Here is a 19960-nt window from a genome sequence, read left to right as displayed (position 1 = left end):
AGTGAACAGCACGAGTAAAAGTGAATTTCGTTTTGTATAAATTGTATCTTAATTTTAATACATTTTTCATCAGCCTGTATTTAATAAATAAGATCAATAAGATTTAATAAATAATAATAAAAAAATGATAATCTTGCATTGCACGTTAACTGGAGCGCATCTCATCCTAACAACTTAACGAAACTCATTGTATGCCTCACACACACAGACATGAGAAATACATCAAATACACAAAGCTTGAAATGTCTTTAAACGAAATAATTCAAAACGAAAAGAAAAAGGCTACTCTCTGATTATGTAATCCATTATGTGCATTTCTCTCTATAGGCGCGTTCACTATACGGCGATCGTCAACTTCATCTTTGCAGCCGAGTCGACACTGTCAGAAAACACTAGATTATTAATAAAAATCAATGCACGCGTCACCGGATTTCCAAATGCACATCTTGCTTGTTGCACCCACACATATTATGTCGAAATAACGAGATATTATGTTGAAATAACATTATTAATAATAATACATATTTTATAATATTTGATTGAATGCTGAATGTTGTTCAGTTAATAAAATGAAAACTTTAATTGTGATCATTAAAATAATTGAATATGAAATATTTAGTGGCCAAGTTTTGCTAATTAATTAATTTATATATGTAAGGCATTAGTTCCAATCAACTGCCGCAGCCAAGGCCACGTCTAGTGTATATATCTATGACTTGGCACTTCTGGGTAAAGATGCGATCAGTCAAATGAAATCCAATAAACGTATAAATAAATATTCCAAATGAAAAAGCGATGGGAAATGTCGTCCAATTTTCTAATACTATTATTTGATGACAACAATACATTTGTAAAAGAAAATCCAGCCATTTCTGTTTTTTTAAAGAAAAAAACCAAGCTGCACCCTTTTTTAAATGTCATCTTTCATTCCGAAAGAGAATAATGAACGGGGCGATGTGCAGATTGTAAATCTTAAAAAATGATTGAATGATTTTCTTGTGTCATTATGATGAAGAAACAAGTCGAAAAAAAAAAAAAAAAGTCGAAAAAAACCATTTGTGGAAGGCATCCGATGAGTGTCAACCCGGCCAGATCAGCAAGTGCATCAAGGCAACCACGATTAGCCGGTGCACCAGCCAGCAAAGTGATTCAATGGTTCATAGGTGTAGCTCGCAGCCTCATCGCCCTACCCTCCACATCCTAAAGAGTGTACAGGCTGTTATTTATATAGGGCAGATAAGACCTGTGTTTCTCTTCGACGGTAACTGTAAATTGAATTGAAGCTGCGATTTTTGAAGTTGTATATACTCGCGCGGGCAAATACAGATGTGTTAAACACGATAAGAACACAAATTCTACCTTTATTCGTTAATACAGTCGGTATTTCCCACAATGATTCTGCTTTGCTATTGGCCACGTCACGATCAGTAAGCGCTGCTATTGGTGGTCACGATTATTAAGTACGAAAATGAAAATTCTGTCAGTAATTCCTCACCCTCATGTTGTTCCAACCCCTTCGTTCATCTTCGGAACACAAATTAAGATATTTTTGATTAAATGACTAAATTGGACTATATTAAGGATGTGTTTAATGAACTTTTCTGGGCCAGCAAGTTTCAAACCCTTAGAAGCCTGAAGAAGTCTCGTTCCGAACACATCGCGATATTTGGCATCAGTTCACGTGTGTCAGATGTTGGTAAGTAGTAAATACGCTGTCCGAATAATGTGTGATATATAATGTATTTTCTGTTTGTCGATATTAATCAGATTAGCTCACGTTCAGTCACGGCATTATATCTGTCATCTCCACTGAGGCTTTGCGTTTTATTGCTTTCTAATTCAAAACAGGGTGATTAAGTTACACTGCCTGTGAGCATAGGCCTAAAGACCTTAAATCAGTTAATCATATTCATATCAGATTAAAAGTAGTACAATTAGTTCCAAAGTTGTATTTGTAGTAGAAGCACAGTACAAACAACACTTACCATGCTTTTACCACATTAACATTAGTTTTACTGTGGTAAGTGTAGTAAAAAGACAGTAATCACAAAACTTACCATGCTTTTACCACACTGTATTGGGAGTTTTAATGTGATACTTATTGTAAATGCACATTAACCACAACGCTTACCATGCTTTTACCACAGGAATGATGTAAAACAACATAATGATATTTTATTTTCTCTTTTTTCAGCTGAAAAGACCAAAAGGACCTTTCGGACTATTATTGTTTGAGGACAAGTAAACGGAGGAGACCGACAGCTGCAAAGGCAAATATTCGCAATGGTATATACATGTGTTGGTTCGAACCCTAAATCAAACATTTTATCAAGCATTTGTTGTTTCTTAAACCTTTTCTCGCAAAACCCATAGCCCAATCAGTACGAAGATAGTCTGAAAGTCTTAATAATTCACAAGATTTAACAAGTTGTCAAATTCGTATACGATACTCGTACATATTTGTATACTCGTACACACACTGTCAGAAAGTTGATATTAATTGCATTGTATTGATTACAATTAGTGATGCACCGATGTGAAAATTGAGGCCGATACCGATAACCGATATTAATATTGCTGTTATGGCCGATACCGATATTTGCCGATGTCGATATCTCTGTATAGAAAACAAATTTTAATGATTATCAAATAAAGAGCTATTTTCCAAAACACTTTTTTTTTACTTTAGAAATGACTGATATTGGGCACCTTTACCTGTGTGCAAAATATGTCACATACGACACACATGCATTATACTGCATTGCATATACAGTAATGTGTGCTGGTCAACTTGTCTAAAATTAAGAAACCCTTAGAAAACAGTAAAAAAAACCACACAAAAAACAGGAACATTGTGTAAAATTAAGATAGGCTACTTTATTTATTATTCCAATATCCAAATATCGAGGGCTTGGAACCAGAGGGGCGTAAGTGGCATTTGACAAACTTTACAGGAGAGCCAAAACAAAATTTTGACCACACTTCAATCAACTGTATTTATTAACCTTCAACCACAACATTGCAACCACATACATACTTATATGAGTAAGTTCTTAAGTGAACATATTATGGAATATTAACACGATGAACATATTCTAAAACCTTGCAAAATCTTGAAAATATGGCAAAAACATCAAATACGCCTTTTTGGCACCAAACATTTCCAATTCGTCTAAAGAAAAATAGGGCGTATCTGCTGATCAATGCAGAAATGATTGGTCAAAACATTGGTTAAAAACACTCTAACTTCATAACTTTTCATTTGATTTAAAATACTGCATACATAGTCATTTCATCATTTCAAACTGTTTAACATTTCATTTCTAACCGTTTAATTTCAATTCTCATTTATGAGTTCACATTCATGTCAAACAGTTTAACATTTAATTTCAAACAGTTTAATTTCTCTTGTTTATTACACATTTCACTTTTTAGTTCACTTTAGTTGAACTAAAAAGTTCACTCACTGCCCACTGTCAGAGTGTTATAGAACTCTGCATAACAGTGAGGAATACTCCCATTGGTGCACAGGGTGAGTAGGTCTTTTTTCTTTAAGGCACTGATCACTGGAGGATTTTCATACAATGAGCTGGGGTGTGTGGTTCTGGTGCCTCTTGTTGCCTGTTGTGCCACCGTCAGTTTTCGGAAGGTTGGGGCGGTGAAATCATACTTGAAGAAGATTGTTTTTGGTTCATCTTTCGTGTAGCGGAACCATTTAATCTTCTGCCAATGAACTGATTGTCCCTCCTCATCTTTTGTTCTGTTTTTGAGTATGTGGTTGGAGAGGGACTTGAAGTCCAGAAAGTCCTTGTGTTCAAGTTCATGTACACTGTATGGGTCGTTCCTTCTTGCCATTCTCACAAGTGTGTAGTAGCCATCAGTAAATAGAAGTATGGGAGTAAATAGAAATGGGAGTAAATAGAAACTTTTCTTCTTGCAGTTTCCACTGCAGCATGCACACTATCACACTCCATGTCTAGTAGCCATCCATGATGGCTACTACACACTTGTGAGAATGGAAAGAAAGAACGACCCATAGTGTACATGAACTTGGACACAAGGACTTTCTGTACTTCAAGTCCCTCTCCAACCACATACTCAAAAACAGAACAAAAGATGAGGAGGGACAATCAGTTCATTGGCAGAAGATTAAATGGTTCCGCTACACGAAAGATGAACCAAAAACAATCTTCTTCAAGTATGATTTCACCGCCCCAACCTTCCGAAAACTGACGGTGGCACAACAGGCAACAAGAGGCACCAGAGGCACCAGAACCACACACCCCAGCTCATTGTATGAAAATCCTCCAGTGATCAGTGCCTTAAAGAAAAAAGACCTACTCACCCTGTGCACCAATGGGAGTATTCCTCACTGTTATGCAGAGTTCTATAACACTCTGACAGTGGGCAGTGAGTGAACTTTTTAGTTCAACTAAAGTGAACTAAAAAGTGAAATGTGTAATAAACAAGAGAAATTAAACTGTGTGAACTTAAATGTTAAACTGTTTGAAATTAAATGTTAAACTGTTTGACATGAATGTGAACTCATAAATGAGAATTGAAATTAAACGGTTAGAAATGATCAAATTAAATGACTATGTATACAGTATTTTAAATAAAATGAAAAGTTATGAAGTTAGAGTGTTTTTAACCAATGTTTTGACCAATCATTTCTGCATTGATCAGCAGATACGCCCTATTTTTCTTTAGAGGAATTGGAAATGTTTGGTGCCAAAAAGGCGTATTTGATGTTTTTGCCATATTTTCAAGATTTTGCAAGGTTTTAGAATATGTTCATCGTGTTAATATTCCATAATATGTTCACTTAAGAACTTACTCATATAAGTATGTATGTGGTTGCAATGTTGTGGTTGAAGGTTAATAAATACAGTTGATTGAAGCGTGGTCAAAATTTTGTTTTGGCTCTCCTGTAAAGTTTGTCAAATGCCACTTGCGCCCCTCTGGTTCCAAACAATGTGTAGGCCATACATGTATTTTTTAGAGCCAGAAGGGCGTAAGTGGACATACGCCCCTCTGGCTCCAAACAATGCTCAAACTTTTGTGTTAGGTCTTTGTTGTTTTGTTGCTTTATTCAATACAAGTTGATTTCTGATGCGTCTTTTTGGCACAACTAGATAGAGCTCATCAAGACCTTTAATTTGATATATAGAACTCATTTTCGCCCAAAATGCCACTTACGCCCCTCTGGTTCCAAGCCCTCGATATGATACTAAAAAATACCACAGGGAAAAGGGCTTCTATTTGTGACGTGCTGTCTTTGCGTTTGAACATTGCACATTTTAAACAGGACACTCATTAACTGAATAAATGTTAGCCAATACAAACATATTTATAGAAAACAGTTGACAATGAATAGACAGGAGTCCAATAATAGCATAACAAATCATTCTTAAAATAATAACAAGTAGCCTAGGCTATAAGACCAATCCGACATGGGCTGTGTTAACAGTAAAACGTCCGTCATTTAACGAATTTTAAAAACACGGATGGATAATACAAAATACTTTCTGATATTTTGACAGAAAAAAAACAAGCAAGAACAAAATTTAAACTTAGCCCGTCAATTTTTCATTTTACAATTATCTTCTCTCTCTGTGTGTGCACGCGTCCGTGTTTGTGAGAGAGAGAGCTCGCGCAGCACTGATACAACGGTAGCCTACTTTTTAATCCACAAGTAACGAACGCGCTAGTTTTCATACAAAATAAATATGTAACATAATTAGGTAGGCTACTTTAGTTATTATTAATACAATAACGTAACACATGAAGGCTATACGTTTCTCAACACTGAGAATGAATCAATAAACGCCTGTTTCTCCACTCGCGCTTATCAGTAATCCACAAATCACACGTGCTGTCACTTTTGAGAAAAATCTAATTCGAACGGGTATCAAATATCAAGCAATATATTCAAATATCTACGAGTCAAAAAACGATCAGTCAAAAATGTGTCATGAAGAGGAAAAAAACATAAGTCGCACTGGACTGCGTTAACAATGTTACGGACGGGACAGTTGACTTGAGCGCTCTGAAAGCGCCACTAAGACTGCTTTAAAACTTTCACAGAGACCTCAAACAGAAAGCACAAAAAGCCTGTCTTTAAATTTAATTTCGTTTTGTATTAATTGTATCTTAATTTTGATAAATGTTTCATCAACCAATTGCCTGGATTGAATTAAATAAGAAGTAAATATAGTAGAAAATATTTAATCAGGACACGGAGGCGAGGGCGCGTGAACCTGGAGCGCGTCTCATCAATGAACCGAAATCTACCTGCCTCACAGACCGGAGACATATATAGAAAGCTTGAAATGTCTATTTTTAAACAGAACAATTCAAAACGAAAGAAAACAGACTGTTCTCTGCTTATGTCATCTGTATGAAATGTGTATTTATCTCAGGCACATTCACTACTGCTAAGATCGAGTCAGCATCGTCAACTTCATCTTCAACTTCACACGTCAAATGTCGGCCTGTTCACATCGGCCATATTTTGACATCGGAACGATACCGATGTGTAAAAAAATGACCATATCGGCCGATATTATATCGGCGGCCGATATATCGTGCACCACTAATTACAATTATTACAAATTGGTCCCCGTCTGTTTATGTTCCAGTGATACATGACGTCTCTCCACACCTCATAACCTACCTCTGTTTGCAGGGGTGGAAAAGCTTATCTTACTTGTCACATGACATCAGATACTCGATTATTTTGTCATAATCAGACCAGTTACACTGCTGATAACTGTCCCGTTTGCATGTAAATCATTTTCACATGATTATTGCTTGCTATTAAAGACGTACTTTTATTCATAGAAATGCCCCCACATATCAGTGAACTTATAATATAAAAATGCTTTTAAAATTTAATTATTCAACACTCTTTACAGAAAAAAATATCCTACAGTTATACATAAACTGACTATTTGCAAGTAATGTATTAAAATTACCTTCCTTTCCGTCTTGCAGGATTACTTGGTCCTTTTTTTTTTTTTAAAGCTCTACAATATCAAACTCAACAGCTCTTTTAAGAGCCAACCCTCACAAGAGCTACTAGTGAGTCGCAGCGAATCTTGCCGGGATCAGCCCTTCCCAGGTAAAGTTTCTAGAATATTGAAATCGGTATTTACTCATCAAATGCTCTCTCCTGAATCGCCGCCGCTAGAGTTCTTACGAGATCAAGAAAATATGATCATATAACAGCGATTTTATCATCACTGCATTGGTTACCTATAAAGTTCCGTATTAATTATAAGGTATTGCTACTGACTTATAAAGCTCTAAACGGCTTAGCTCCAGTCTATTTAACGGATCTTCTATCGCCCCTATAATCCATCGCGCTCTTTAAGATCACTAAATTCAAGGCTTTTGGTCATACCTAGGATATCCAGAACCACCAAAGGAGGGAGAGCATTTTCACATTTGGCTCCAAAACTCTGGAATAGTCTTCCTGATACTGTTCGTTGCTCAGACTCGCTCTCCCAGTTTAAAACTAGATTAAAGTCGCATCTCTTCAGCCAGGCATTCATATAATCCTACAGTTCAAACTACAATCCGGCCTGTAGCTCATAAATGCCAGAGGAGAACTGGCCCCCGACTGAGCCTGGGTTCTCCCAAGGTTTTTTTTTCTCCATTAGGTCACCTGATGGAGTTTTAGGACACCATTAGGTCACTTGATGGAGTTTTTCGGTTCCTTGCCACTGTTGCCTTTGCCTTGCTCAGTTGGGGATATTTTGGGGATATTTAATTTAATTTTATCAATCAATAAATTCCTCTTGAAACAAACATTGTTGTATTATTTTAATTTAATACTGTGAAGCTGCTTTGATACAATCTGTATTGTGAAAAGCGCTATACAAATAATAACTTATTTATAACTGTCTTAATTTATGTTTCAAGAACAATAGTAATTGCACATAGAGTAAGTCGAGACTTTCTTGTTTTACAGCAGAGAAGGAAGACCAGTCCTTATATCAACGCAAGCTAATCGAATAAGTCCTTTGTTTCGGGTGAGGAAGGAACATCTGGTGCCCAAAGAAGACAGAAAGCTGCACGAGTCCATTGGTATGTCTTGTATTGAAACAATGCTGTAATATGTAGTACATAATTTGATGTTGACAATTTTACATTGTACAGGTTATCACTTGGTTTTTGACCAAGTGAAGCTCTTGAAACAAGTGACAGGAGAGTATGTAACTTGTCTGGAAAGTATCAGAGTCGCATTTGGCACGCGTGCCTTAGGTTGCCGACCCCTGGTCTAGCCTATAGTCTATGGTACCAATCACGTTAGTGAAGCCTGAGTAACATATACTGTAATCGGCATGGTCATGAATGCATGATCTTCATAAAAAATTATGATAGCCTAAAAAAAAAATGCTTAAAAAAAAAACTGCTTTACAACATTGGGTCTTAAAGGTGCTGTATGTAGTATCACATTAAAATGATCCACTTTTCGGGTTTTGCTATTACCTCTGAAAGCAAGTATTCTTATGTTTATGTGAAGGTGCCGGGTCGGATTTACCGCGAAATCCAGTGACGTCACCTGCATGCGCGGAGCGCTCCCGAGCCTCTCGCCTCGTCTAGCCTACTGATTTTGCACTCAACAGCGACGACACTGCAACTTATGACATGGACTTATGACTTATGCAACTTATGACATGTCTGATAACACTAAGAAACGACCTGCTCCCAGCACAACACAGACTCCAACACAAACTCCACTTATTGATAAAAAAAACCAATAAAACGTTTTTTTCTTTCTGCTGAAGCTCGTATTAAAGGCCAGACGTGAATCGGATGAACTTCGGGTGAAAAAACACGGATCAACATCGGCAGGGCGTTTGAATCATGGAGAGACCTTATCTACAAACCTAGAATGTATACATTTCCTGAAGAAAATGTGAAGTAGTGCTTGCAGTGGCAAAATTCGGCACGGTTGATAGGGTTCCATTCTTATCATGGTACGAGCATGGAGCATTAGTTCAACGTCAAGCTGATAAAAGTAGCCTATTATTGTAACGTTGCAGTGGGAGTTTACCTGAGTTTCTAGCATGTTGTGGGATGCTCTCTCTGGTGTGTTGCGTGACGCGTCTCAGTCTGGCCGGTATTCCACAGTGCTCGCTCATAAATTCGAGCACGCGCAAGAGCACGCGCTTGTCAACTTATTGGTTGCAATCTGAAACATCACCGCTAGAGGCCGCTGAAAACTACATACAGCTCCTTTAAGTGGCTTGGAAATGCCACAAAAAAACCTAAAACTGTTTTTTTAAACCTAAAAGCGCCAGGTAAACTCCGAATGACACGACAGACAGCACTTTCCATCAAGTTCTCCGCATCTCCAATAGTGTAAAGGAAAGAGCCACTCGCAAATAATCTTAAAGCTGCCGTCGGCAACATTTTTTTGATCATATTCAGTGTAATCGACACTATAATCCGACAGAACAACATAAATAAGGTGGTTTTAGAAAAAAACCCGAGCTTCTAACTCCACCTGGAGCGTGTTATTTGTTTTCCAAAAATCCAGCGCTCCCGCTTCATCAGGTCCAATCAGCGCAGGGGGGTGTGAGATCTGACTGTCAATCACAGGTCGTGCACACGCCACAGATCCCCCTCACTCGCACATGTTAATATCACATGCACACGCCACGCCTGAAGTTCGCCTGGAGATTGCATGAAGCGTGATGGCGTAGAGAAAATCTACTAACAAGCTTCCAATTCCTCGGTTATTGCTATCTATGGCTAGATTAGCCAGGGCAGCCTACCTCCGAGTCCATGGTGTTGATAGATGCTGAAGAGACGGACGCGTTCACAGAAAATCAGGTACACACGCACAGTGACGCACTGACGAGCACGACCTCGATGGGAGGGTGCTCGCTGGTAGTGGGGAGGGGCATGAGAGTTGTAAACATTCAAAATTTTGGCTCATCGACCCAATCTGCCAGACTTGCCGACGGCAGCTTTAAGGCAATGCAAACAGTTTGTGCTGTTGTTAAAGCCCGACTCCGACAAGTCGAAAATAAGTGTGCGTTTCCAACAAATGAATCATGTAAACGACAATCTCACCAGTCACGAGAAAAAATATATATCTCAGAAAGTGCACTATTGTAACGCAAAATCTCAGTTCTTCGTACCTCAGGGCCCGTTCTTCGTACGTCGCTAACTCAGTTAGCTGGATTTGATTATTGGCGATTTGGCATGATCTGGGATTGTTTGGTTCTTCGACGCTCATCCTGGACTTGCTGTCATAGCAACAGGTGCGCAAGCTTATTTCATGTTAACAGGATTAGATCCCGGCTTCATAAGCGCTGGACTTCCCGTATCAGCTCCGCTTATGAAGCCGCAGTCTAATCCTGTTAACATGAAATAAGCCTGCTCCCGAGCAGGTTTAAGCTTGCGCACCTGGGGCCCGTTCTTCGTACGTCGCTAACTCAGTTAGCTGGATTTGATTATTGGCGATTTGGCATGATCTGGGATTGTTTGGTTCTTCGACGCTCCTCCTGGACTTGCTGTCATAGCAACAGGTGCGCAAGCTTATTTCATGTTAACAGGATTAGATCCCGGCTTCATAAGCGGAGCTGATACTGTACCAGCCATTTGGATTATAGACATACTTAATTTAATGCAGCAACAAATTATTTACAGTGTAGCAAGATGATTTAAAACTCATTTACCTGTAATTAAGGTGTTGCTGTTACTGGTCCCTGGCTTTAGGTCTAAAGGCCTATTTATACTTCTGCGTCGAACTTACGCCGTAGCTACGTCGTAGGCTGTGCTTAGCGCGCGTACCCTTTGGCGTACCCTGATGCGCACCTCTCCAAAAATGTAACAACGCGTCAATTCTACGCGGACGCAAGCGCTGTGATTGGTCTGCTAGAACCCCTCCCTCGGGTTTCACATGGTCCCTCTGCATGAGTAATTGCGCGTCAACGCGGACAACGACGCAGAAGTATAAATTAAAACCAACGCGTTGCCTACAGCGTAGAGGCTCCGGCGTAGGTCCGACGCAGAAGTATAAATAGGCCTTAAGGAAGAGCTGCCCCCAGGAATGCCCTCCACAATGGGTCGGTTCTCATTTAGCCCAAGGGCCAGCTCTTCTGCCGGGGTATAACGTGGGGGTGCAGGACCACCACCTGTTTTTTTCTGCTCCGCCTTTTCCTTGGTTGCAGATAACCATAAACAGACAAACAGACACATCATTTAAAATGTCTTTGCTAAAAGAGACTAATCAGTAGAAGTAGAAAAGATTACCAGTTTGAAGAATATTCTTGTACTTCACTTTTACTTGTTCCCATGTTCTAGTGGGTCCTGAGGTGGCTCTGACATTAAGCAATTATGAAATTATTAAAATACAAGAATATATACTGTAATAAGTGATATAACCATAACATGGAACACTTACGCATTTAATTTGTCTGTTACTTTTTGCCAGCCCTCTCGAGTCCTGGCTTTTGCACACTTTGATTCCCAGTGTTCCCTGGCGTTTTAATTATATTTTTCAAACTCTGCATACCCTTCCAGTAAAAATTCCTGCTCTGCTGCGTTGAAAAACTGAGCGCGCTCTTTGGCCATGGTGAGCAGCCAATAGCAGCGTTGCTGATCAATGTTTCTACTATCGATACATATCCCCTTTTAAACCAGAGCGTGAACGCGCAATTATCTCACTAACTCAATCCAGCTATACTAATCATATCCGGCAGGTGTGTTCGAAGAACCAAATTAGTCAGATCATGATTAGCACGATGATATCATCTTGGATGTCTCGTTTGATCTCAGATGTTTTAAGCAACGTACGAAGAACGGGCCCCAGTTGCTATGACAGCAAGTCCAGGATGAGCGTCGAAGACCCAAACAATCAAATCCAGCTAACTGAGTTCTTCGACGCTCATCCTGGACTTGCTGTCATAGCAACTGGGGCCCGTTCTTCGTACGTTGCTTGAAACATCCAAGATCAAATTATGAGACATCCAAGGTGATATCATCGGCCTAATCATGATCTGACTAATTCGTTTCTTCGAACACACCTGCCAGTTATGATTAGTAGAGCTGGATTGAGTTATCTGAGATAACTGCGCGTTCATGCGCTGGTTTAAAAGGGGATATGTATCGATAGTAGAAACATTGATCAGCAACGCTGCTATTGGCTGCTCACCATGGCCAAAGAGCGCGCACAGTTTTTCTCCGCAGCAGAGCAAGAGTTATTGAAGGTTATGCAGAATATGAAACCTTAATTAAAACGCCAGGGAACCAGGAGAGAGGGCTGGCAAAAAGTAGCAGACAAATGAAATGCGTAAGTGTTCCATGTTATGGTTATATCACTTATTACAGTGTATATTCTTGTATTTTAATCATTTCATAATTGCTTAATGTCAGAGCCACCTCAGGACCCACTAGAACAGTGTTCTTCAACCCTGCTCCTGGAGGACCCCCAACACTGCACGTTTTCTTTGTCTCCCTAATCAAACACACCTGATTCAACTCATCAGCTCATTAACCCATGTGATAATGAGTTGATGAATTGAATCCGGTGTGTTTGATTAGGGAGACAAAGAAAACCAGCAGTGTTGGGGGTCCTCCGGGAGCAGGGTTGAAGAACACTGCACTAGAACATGGGAACAAGTAAAAGGGAAGTACAAGAATATTCTTCAAAATGGTAATCTTTTCTACTTCTACTGTTCTTTGTCTCTTTTACAAAAGAAAAGCACCGTTAAATGTGTTTGTCTGTTTATAACAGCAACCAAGAAAAAGGCTGAGCTGAAAAAAAACAAACAGGTGGTGGTCCTGCTCCCTCACATTATACCACATTATACCCCAGCAGTAGAGCTGGCCCTGGGGTTAAATGTGAACCGACCCATTGTGGAGGGCATCCCTGGGGGCAGCTCTTCCTCAGACCAACAGCCAGGAACCAGTAGCAGCAACACCTTCATTACTGGTAAATGAGCTTTAAATGATCTTGCTACACTGTAAAATATATCTTTTTTTTTTGCCGCATTAAATTAAGTAGGCCTATATAATCCAAATGGCTGGTACAGTAATTTCAGCTGTTAAATATTGAGTAGTGATCAATTGCTTTGACTTGTGAAGGTGAAAACTGCTGAACTTAATGTAAGAATATTTTGCCATGAGTTACTGATCACATTTGTTCATATAGTGTAGTTCATTGTAATGCCATTGTGTTTCCTCTTTTGTGCAGTTTTACATAATACACCAACACTTGTACCTGTTCCCAAGAAAGTAGTGGCTGAAATATGTGCAGTAAGTGGACTTTTTCTAACTTTACATCAAAAGGGAAGAAAGTGCAACACTTTGTAATGCCCATTTGTTTCCATTGCACAGGACAGTGAAGAAACCCTCTCAGATGACTGTCCTTTGGAGGAAGTACTTGTAAGTGCATAAATAACTTTACTTCATTTATAGTAACTTGTGTACATATTATTTCTGACTGCAATATGAGTTGCAGGAGGAAAGGCCTACTGCACAAAGTGATACAGAGGTGGGCAGTGTAGTAACCTACTTGTACTTTTTATTTTTGTTGCATGAGGCTTGTGTTGACAGTTCTTTTTTATTTTTTTATTCTTTTTATCCAAACATGGCACAGGGTGATATCCGTATATAAACGGAATCTACAACAGAAAATTTAGTATTTTGACCTGAAAAAACAGAAAAATGAAGGGGAGAAATAGAACTTGACACCTTAAAGAAGAAAAAACTGGCACTAGAGATTGAGTTGCTTCAAAAGGAACTTCAGAGTAAGTGCTAAATACACTATTTCACACAGAGTACTATTGCTGACCTTGGATAACAATATATCTTATTGCAGGCAAAAGATGACCATCATTGGCTTTTCTTGACAAAGAATAATTGAAATAAAACTCAAGGAACTAAGCATGTTGTCTTGTCTTCTATTCATTTAATGAAGGTTTTTGTTTTAAAAAAAAAAAAAAAAAATGGTGTTCCACAATTCTGTCCCGTGCAGCTCTGCCACTAGGTTGGTCCAAGTGCACTGGCTGGAGGTCATCATCAGGCTGCACCTCCACCACAGGGGTCCTCTCCTTTCTGATGGTGGCACTATTGTGGAGTATGGCACATGCAACAATAATGTCACAGGCCCTGTCAGGTGCAACCCTCAGACACTGAAATCTTTCCTTTAGTTGCCCAAAGGTCATTTCAATGCGTGCCCTTGTCCTGGCTAGAGCTGCATTGAAACGGGTTTGTGGTCCGGGGTTTGGGTCAGGGAATGGCGTCATGAAATACTGCCTGCAGGTATAGCCCCTGTCACCAAGCAGGATCCCGTCGTAAGCACCTGGAAAAATGCAGTTTTGTTAGGCTCAGAATAAATGTATGTAATACAGTGAGCTTGATATTAAATATTTCCTTACCACGTTCAAATAATGTGCATAAATGTGACTCTCTGAAAATCCTGGAGTCATGCACAGAACCAGGCCATTTTGCTTCCACATTTGTGATGTAGGACATGGAGTCACACACCATCTAAGATATTTTTAATCAGTCAACTGCATACTTTTTGATTACATTACTTTTTGTATTATTTGATATATTCTGGACTCGCTTCTCCAAGGTAAATGGTGAATTGTTTGATGTCAGGCTGCATGCTCAGAAAGCGGCAGTGGATTGTGCAGCGTGAGACCACCTTCAGCGACAGGTTCTTGTCGTAAAAACGGACAAGACATGGCTGCGAAAGACTTCCCGTATCACCTCCGCTTATAAAGCCGGGATCTAATCCTGTTAACATGAAATAAGCCTGCTCCCGAGCAGGTTTAAGCCTGGGCACCTGTTGCTATGACAGCAAGTCCAGGATGAGCGTCGAAGAACCAAACAATCCAAGATCATGCCAAATCTCCAACAATCAAATCCAGCTAACTGAGTTAGCGACGTACGAAGAACGGGCCCCTGGGGCCTGTTTCAGAAAGGAGGTTCAACTGAGTTGGCTTACCCTGAGATGGGAAACTCTGAGTTTTCGGTTACAGAACAGCGGAAATTAGTTAGTTCAATCAACTCTGAGTTGACTGACTCTGAGTTAAGCGCGTGCACCACCACTATAAAAAGCCATTATCAATGGAGTGCAGATATTATGAGTCACCATGGTAACAGCGCCAGACAAAAAGAGGTCTGCATATTTCTCACCAGCTTCTGCAAGCGTAAGAAGACATATTATTATTTTTTAAATATCGGCTGCAGCAGCGAAGGACAACTAGAGTTAGCTAGGGAGAAAATAGTTGCTCGAGTCAATGCGTATGTTTACATTTTAATTAGTTATACAGTGTTGGGTGTAATTAATTACCAAGTCATCTAAATACTGTCATTTAATTAAAGGGATTACTCTTAATTCTTCTGTAATTTGAAGTAAAATCTGATGTAATTGCATTAGACTATAGAACAATTCTGTATATTTAACATACATTTTTAAAAGGTATATTTTTTATGTAACCTTCTCCCTCTACACACTTTGGTCAATTCAAGAATAATCCATGCAATTGTATATTGTTTATTTGAAAGCATTAAAAGTGCAGTTTCTTGTCTCTCCTTGTATTGTTCAAGTGGTTGAGGTTGATATGGGATTTATTAATAAGTAGACCAATACTTTCTAAAGATAGTCATTATTACATGAATCTAATTACACGGTTGAAGATGTCATTTGTAGTTAGTAATTAATAACTATTTTAGAGTAACTTACCCAACTGTTATAATATCAGAGGTGAAACTGGAAGAACAGTATGTTATTCAACCTAATTTTAATTTTCATGGGTGCAATCCTGCAGGTATTAAAAGAACATGGCAGCAGCTGAAAATTAAATATAAGAACATAATTCAATCAGGTAAGGTTTGAGCATATCATGGGTGTAGGCTACCTGAATTTACAAATATTTGACATATTAAATAACTAAATAGCATCCCAGTGTCTAGCAGTGCAGCAGCATTTTTGGCTGGGGGAATTCCTGGAGGGACTTCAGAGCCAGTCACTCCCGAAGATCCAAGGGCCTTCATAAAATGTAAGAGGTTTACATATGTGTTATTTCTTATATAGGCTATTTTTGATATTTCCATTTATTTTACTTTGGGTTGGGTTTTTTGTTGGTCCCAACAGATTCCGATGGTAATATCTGTCTTTTGGAGCCTCCTGCACTGTTAGACTTTTCTGTAATTTCTACAGTTATTTACTTTAAATCCCCCAGTATTATACTGCTATTTCTCTTTACAGTAAATAACTGTGATTCCAATTGCATCATGGGAATTTTCTGTGACGTCTAACACCACATACAGAGACTTACTGTATTTTTTAAATTTGCTGTATACTACTGTATTTGACGTAACTGCCTCTCTGGCTGGCACCATTCCACCGTGCTTTTTATTTCCTAATTTTTGCCTTACACCACGTGTCTACAACGCTATAATAGCCAGAGGCTGTCTATATTGGACACATTGAAGCGACCGGACCTTTAAATGCAAACCTGTTTATCCCTTGTAAGAACTAGTGCGAGCGCTTGGACTCGTATCGGACTACGTCTGAAATATAACGGCCGCGGCGCATCACTACACTGTCTGGGATTTGTCGTGTCGCGTCAGACAGACATCCAGTGTAGGTAATGGGGTCTGTCTTTTGTTGGATCGCGACGTTCGTGTCTGGCCCGGGGAAGAGACGGAATTCACTTCACCGAGAGAGAGATCAGCAAGCAAGGTAAAAAAAACAAAACAAAAAAAAACATTCTGTGTATGTTGACAGGATTGTGCCCAGTTTAACGTATGTTATAACGTTAACGTTAGCCTAACGTTACTCGTCGTCAACATGGCGGTAACGAACTTTACCATGGTAAACTGAGCTAACGTTTCATTTTACACACTTTGTTAGATTATTGAATTGTCGAGTTAAAATATGCCAACGAGCAACGCGTTTACATTAACAATAAATGTGAATAAACTAATGTGAAATTCTGTTTATATCTTAATGTTGGCCTACTGATGAGAACCTTTATAGTTTTAGCATTAGTTTGCAAACTATACCATATTATAGTTTTTTTTATTTTTATGGAATTTAATATTTACTTCCATTTTTGTGTTTAAAGGCAACTGCAACAAAGCGCCAATTCGCGCCAGTGACTTAGCAAGATTCCAGAGGTAGGCCAGCCCATTTGTGATATATTTTGAGAAGTTTGCTGAAATGATTAGCATACACTATGTGAAAATTGCTTTTGAGCCACTGGTGCAGACTAGGTAGCTAACAATATCTTATAAAATCTCTATAAAATTGGCTAACTTTATATCAAATAAGTGACCTTTGCATTATGTCTAACTTTATTACACAGCAAATGAACCAATCAGAAGATGGACCATTGTCTTTGTTCAGTCTCACCAGATTAAATGTATCCAGGTAAGCACTGCAGTAAAACTCTCACTAAGACCAAATCTAGCATTCTAAACAACTTAAGTTTATATTTTTGCATTATTTTTATATTTTATTAGCCAGCGACTCTACCATTGCAGTTCCACCTGACTAGGAAGGTCCTAATATCAGCGCACAGGTGGGTTAACTACTGTAGGAAGGAGAACGATCATCACACAGTGATTTCTTGCATGTATCTTACTGTGTATTTGTCTCAAACAGGAACCCCTCCACTGCAGACAAGCTGAAATGGGCTAAAATCATCTATTTCAGTCGTTCAACTTCTTTCTATGCATCTCAGCATTTTTGGACAGAATTTAGGATTTGTAAGTATTAAAATTTAATCTGGCATAATTTAATTTAGTTCTTTTGTATGCTATTTATTGACAAAAGCTGTTTACAAATATATATTCTTAAGTTTTTGTGAAAATAATAATAAAAATTAACAAAAAAGGAGGTTAAAAATAATGTGACACTAATATTCTCTCTCTCTCTCTCTCTCTCTCTCTCTCTCTCTCTCATATAGTTTTGGAACCGGGATCTCCTCTGAAGGACTGAGTACATTAGTGTTTGTGGACACGCATGCAGACCAGGGAACACTCTGATGTTGTCAATCAAGTTCTGAACAGGAACCAATCTTTGGAGAAGTTCATTTATTCACAAAGGTGGACAAAAACATTGTGTTGGCTTTTTAAAGATTATTTTGATGATGACTTTTACTCCTATGCTGTAGAAAAGATGGAGTAGACAGTCAGACATTGATAATAATAATAAATGTTTCTTGAGCATCAAAGAGACTTCTTTCAAAAACATTACGCCACTTAAATACTTCTTTTGGCCACCAGTGTACATGAATCCAACACATTTTTGGAAATAAGTGAAATTATTTTTAAGGTGGGGTTATGTGTCTTGTATTGTGAAAAGAACTGTGTTTTGTCCTGTGTTGGACATTTCCTTTTTGAATGCTTAAAAATGTATTTATATTCTGCAGTTTTATGAATGTAATGGTTGATATTTCATTATAATACTTGTATAAGCTAAACAACCAATGACTCTACATTCATTTAGTCAAATGCTAATGTTTTGTTTATGATTTTATGTATGTTTTCAAAAATGTTTGCAGTGAAGGACAGCACATAATGTGTTAATTTAACACGTTTACACATCTTTGTGCTAACCTCTCTGACATATTTACTTTGTTAAAATCATTAACACAATGAATGAGTTAAAATTAACACAAAAAATGTTGTCTCTAAACTTACCCATTAATGTGTAAAAATTCCACACATCATTTCCAGCATTGGCATGTTTATTTTGTGATATATATGAAATGTTTTAAATAAAAAAATGGTATTTTGTGATAACTTTGTCTAATTGGTTTGTATGAAAGTAGTACTTATGTAGGATAAAAATAAAATTAATCATATATTAAAATTATCAAATCTAATTTATATTTAGTACAAATAAAAATAATTACAGTAGTGTACTGATTAGCTTAGTTTTTACAGTAATGCACTGTACTGATTAGCTTCGTTTTTACAGTAATGCACTGTATTACACAAAACTGAAATACGGTTTGGTACTGTAACTCTTAATTACAGTAACTTACTGGCAACAGTGTTGCCAGTAAGTTACTGTAAAAAACCCTTGAAAAGTCTAACAGTGTGTCCCAACAAAACCTGCAGGCAGTTGTAAGTAGCCTACTCAATACACCAGAAATTATGACAAATAGTGTTATAAAGTGTACTCATCTTCACAGGACGATGGGGATAATGTTATGTGTCACATCAAACAATCTACACATTCAGATTTTTTCACATTTTTATGTGGAGTAGAATCTAAGTTTAAAGCTAAGTATAAATGGGTAGTCTTATCTCTCCCCCCGCCCCCAAAGTGGAAGAACAGCAGGAGGACGGTCCATCAACTTCTGTTGCACAGATGAACAGAGTTCAGTGATTTTCAGTAAATGCCACAGTTTAATTCTGTAGAATTTGTTTAGAACTACATTATGTAACTCTAATCTACTACTGTATATTCAGTTGCCAGTTAAGGAGTTAATAGACTTCATCTTATTTAAAAAATTGAAAAAAAAAAAAAACAGTAAAAATAGCAATATTGTATTTATTAATTAAAGATTAATTTTATTAATAAAAATGTACTGAAAGAATGAATGAGGTGTTTAAACACCACTTCCTCTTTAAAAAAGGGGAGGAGACCGAAAAAAACTCTGGGTTTACCGAAGAAAACCTGCTCCCGGCCAGGTTAGGTTCACAGAGTAAGTTACCATGGTAACTGACTCTGAGTATAAGTTACCTCTCTTTCAGAAACGGGCTTGACTTACTCTGCTTTCTCAGGTTTAACATACCTCCCATCAGGGCCGCGGGAAGTGGGGGTGCTGCAGAATTGTAAATGCAACGCATATATTTGTTCATTAAAATGTATAATTTTTTAGCATTTAGTCATTTATTTGTAATAAACACTTTAAGTGGGCTATTTAAAAAATTGTTATTTATATGTTAAATTATCTTTTTAAAACAT

The 19960-nt window shown here is 38.1% G+C and overlaps 2 long non-coding RNA genes across 2 annotated transcripts; both read left to right on the top strand.

Moving 5' to 3' along the window:
• The first annotated feature begins 16454 nt into the window (after positions 1–16454).
• On the top strand, positions 16455–17563 carry LOC309493517. The gene is made up of 4 exons (XR_014203963.1): positions 16455–16720; positions 17106–17157; positions 17346–17410; positions 17503–17563. It is a non-coding gene; the product is annotated as an uncharacterized lncRNA (long non-coding RNA).
• Positions 17564–17660: 97 nt separating this feature from the next.
• LOC309493518 lies at positions 17661–18599 on the top strand. Its single transcript, XR_014203964.1, has 3 exons — positions 17661–17748; positions 17949–18102; positions 18174–18599. It is a non-coding gene; the product is annotated as an uncharacterized lncRNA (long non-coding RNA).
• Positions 18600–19960: the final 1361 nt, after the last annotated feature.

This window comes from Leuciscus leuciscus (genome assembly GCF_965113295.1).
Source record: "Leuciscus leuciscus genome assembly, chromosome: 2".
In the NCBI taxonomy this organism is placed as follows: Eukaryota; Metazoa; Chordata; class Actinopteri; order Cypriniformes; family Leuciscidae; genus Leuciscus; species Leuciscus leuciscus.
The sequence above is the reverse complement of the archived record's forward strand: the minus strand, read 5'-3'. Positions and strand labels throughout refer to the sequence as shown.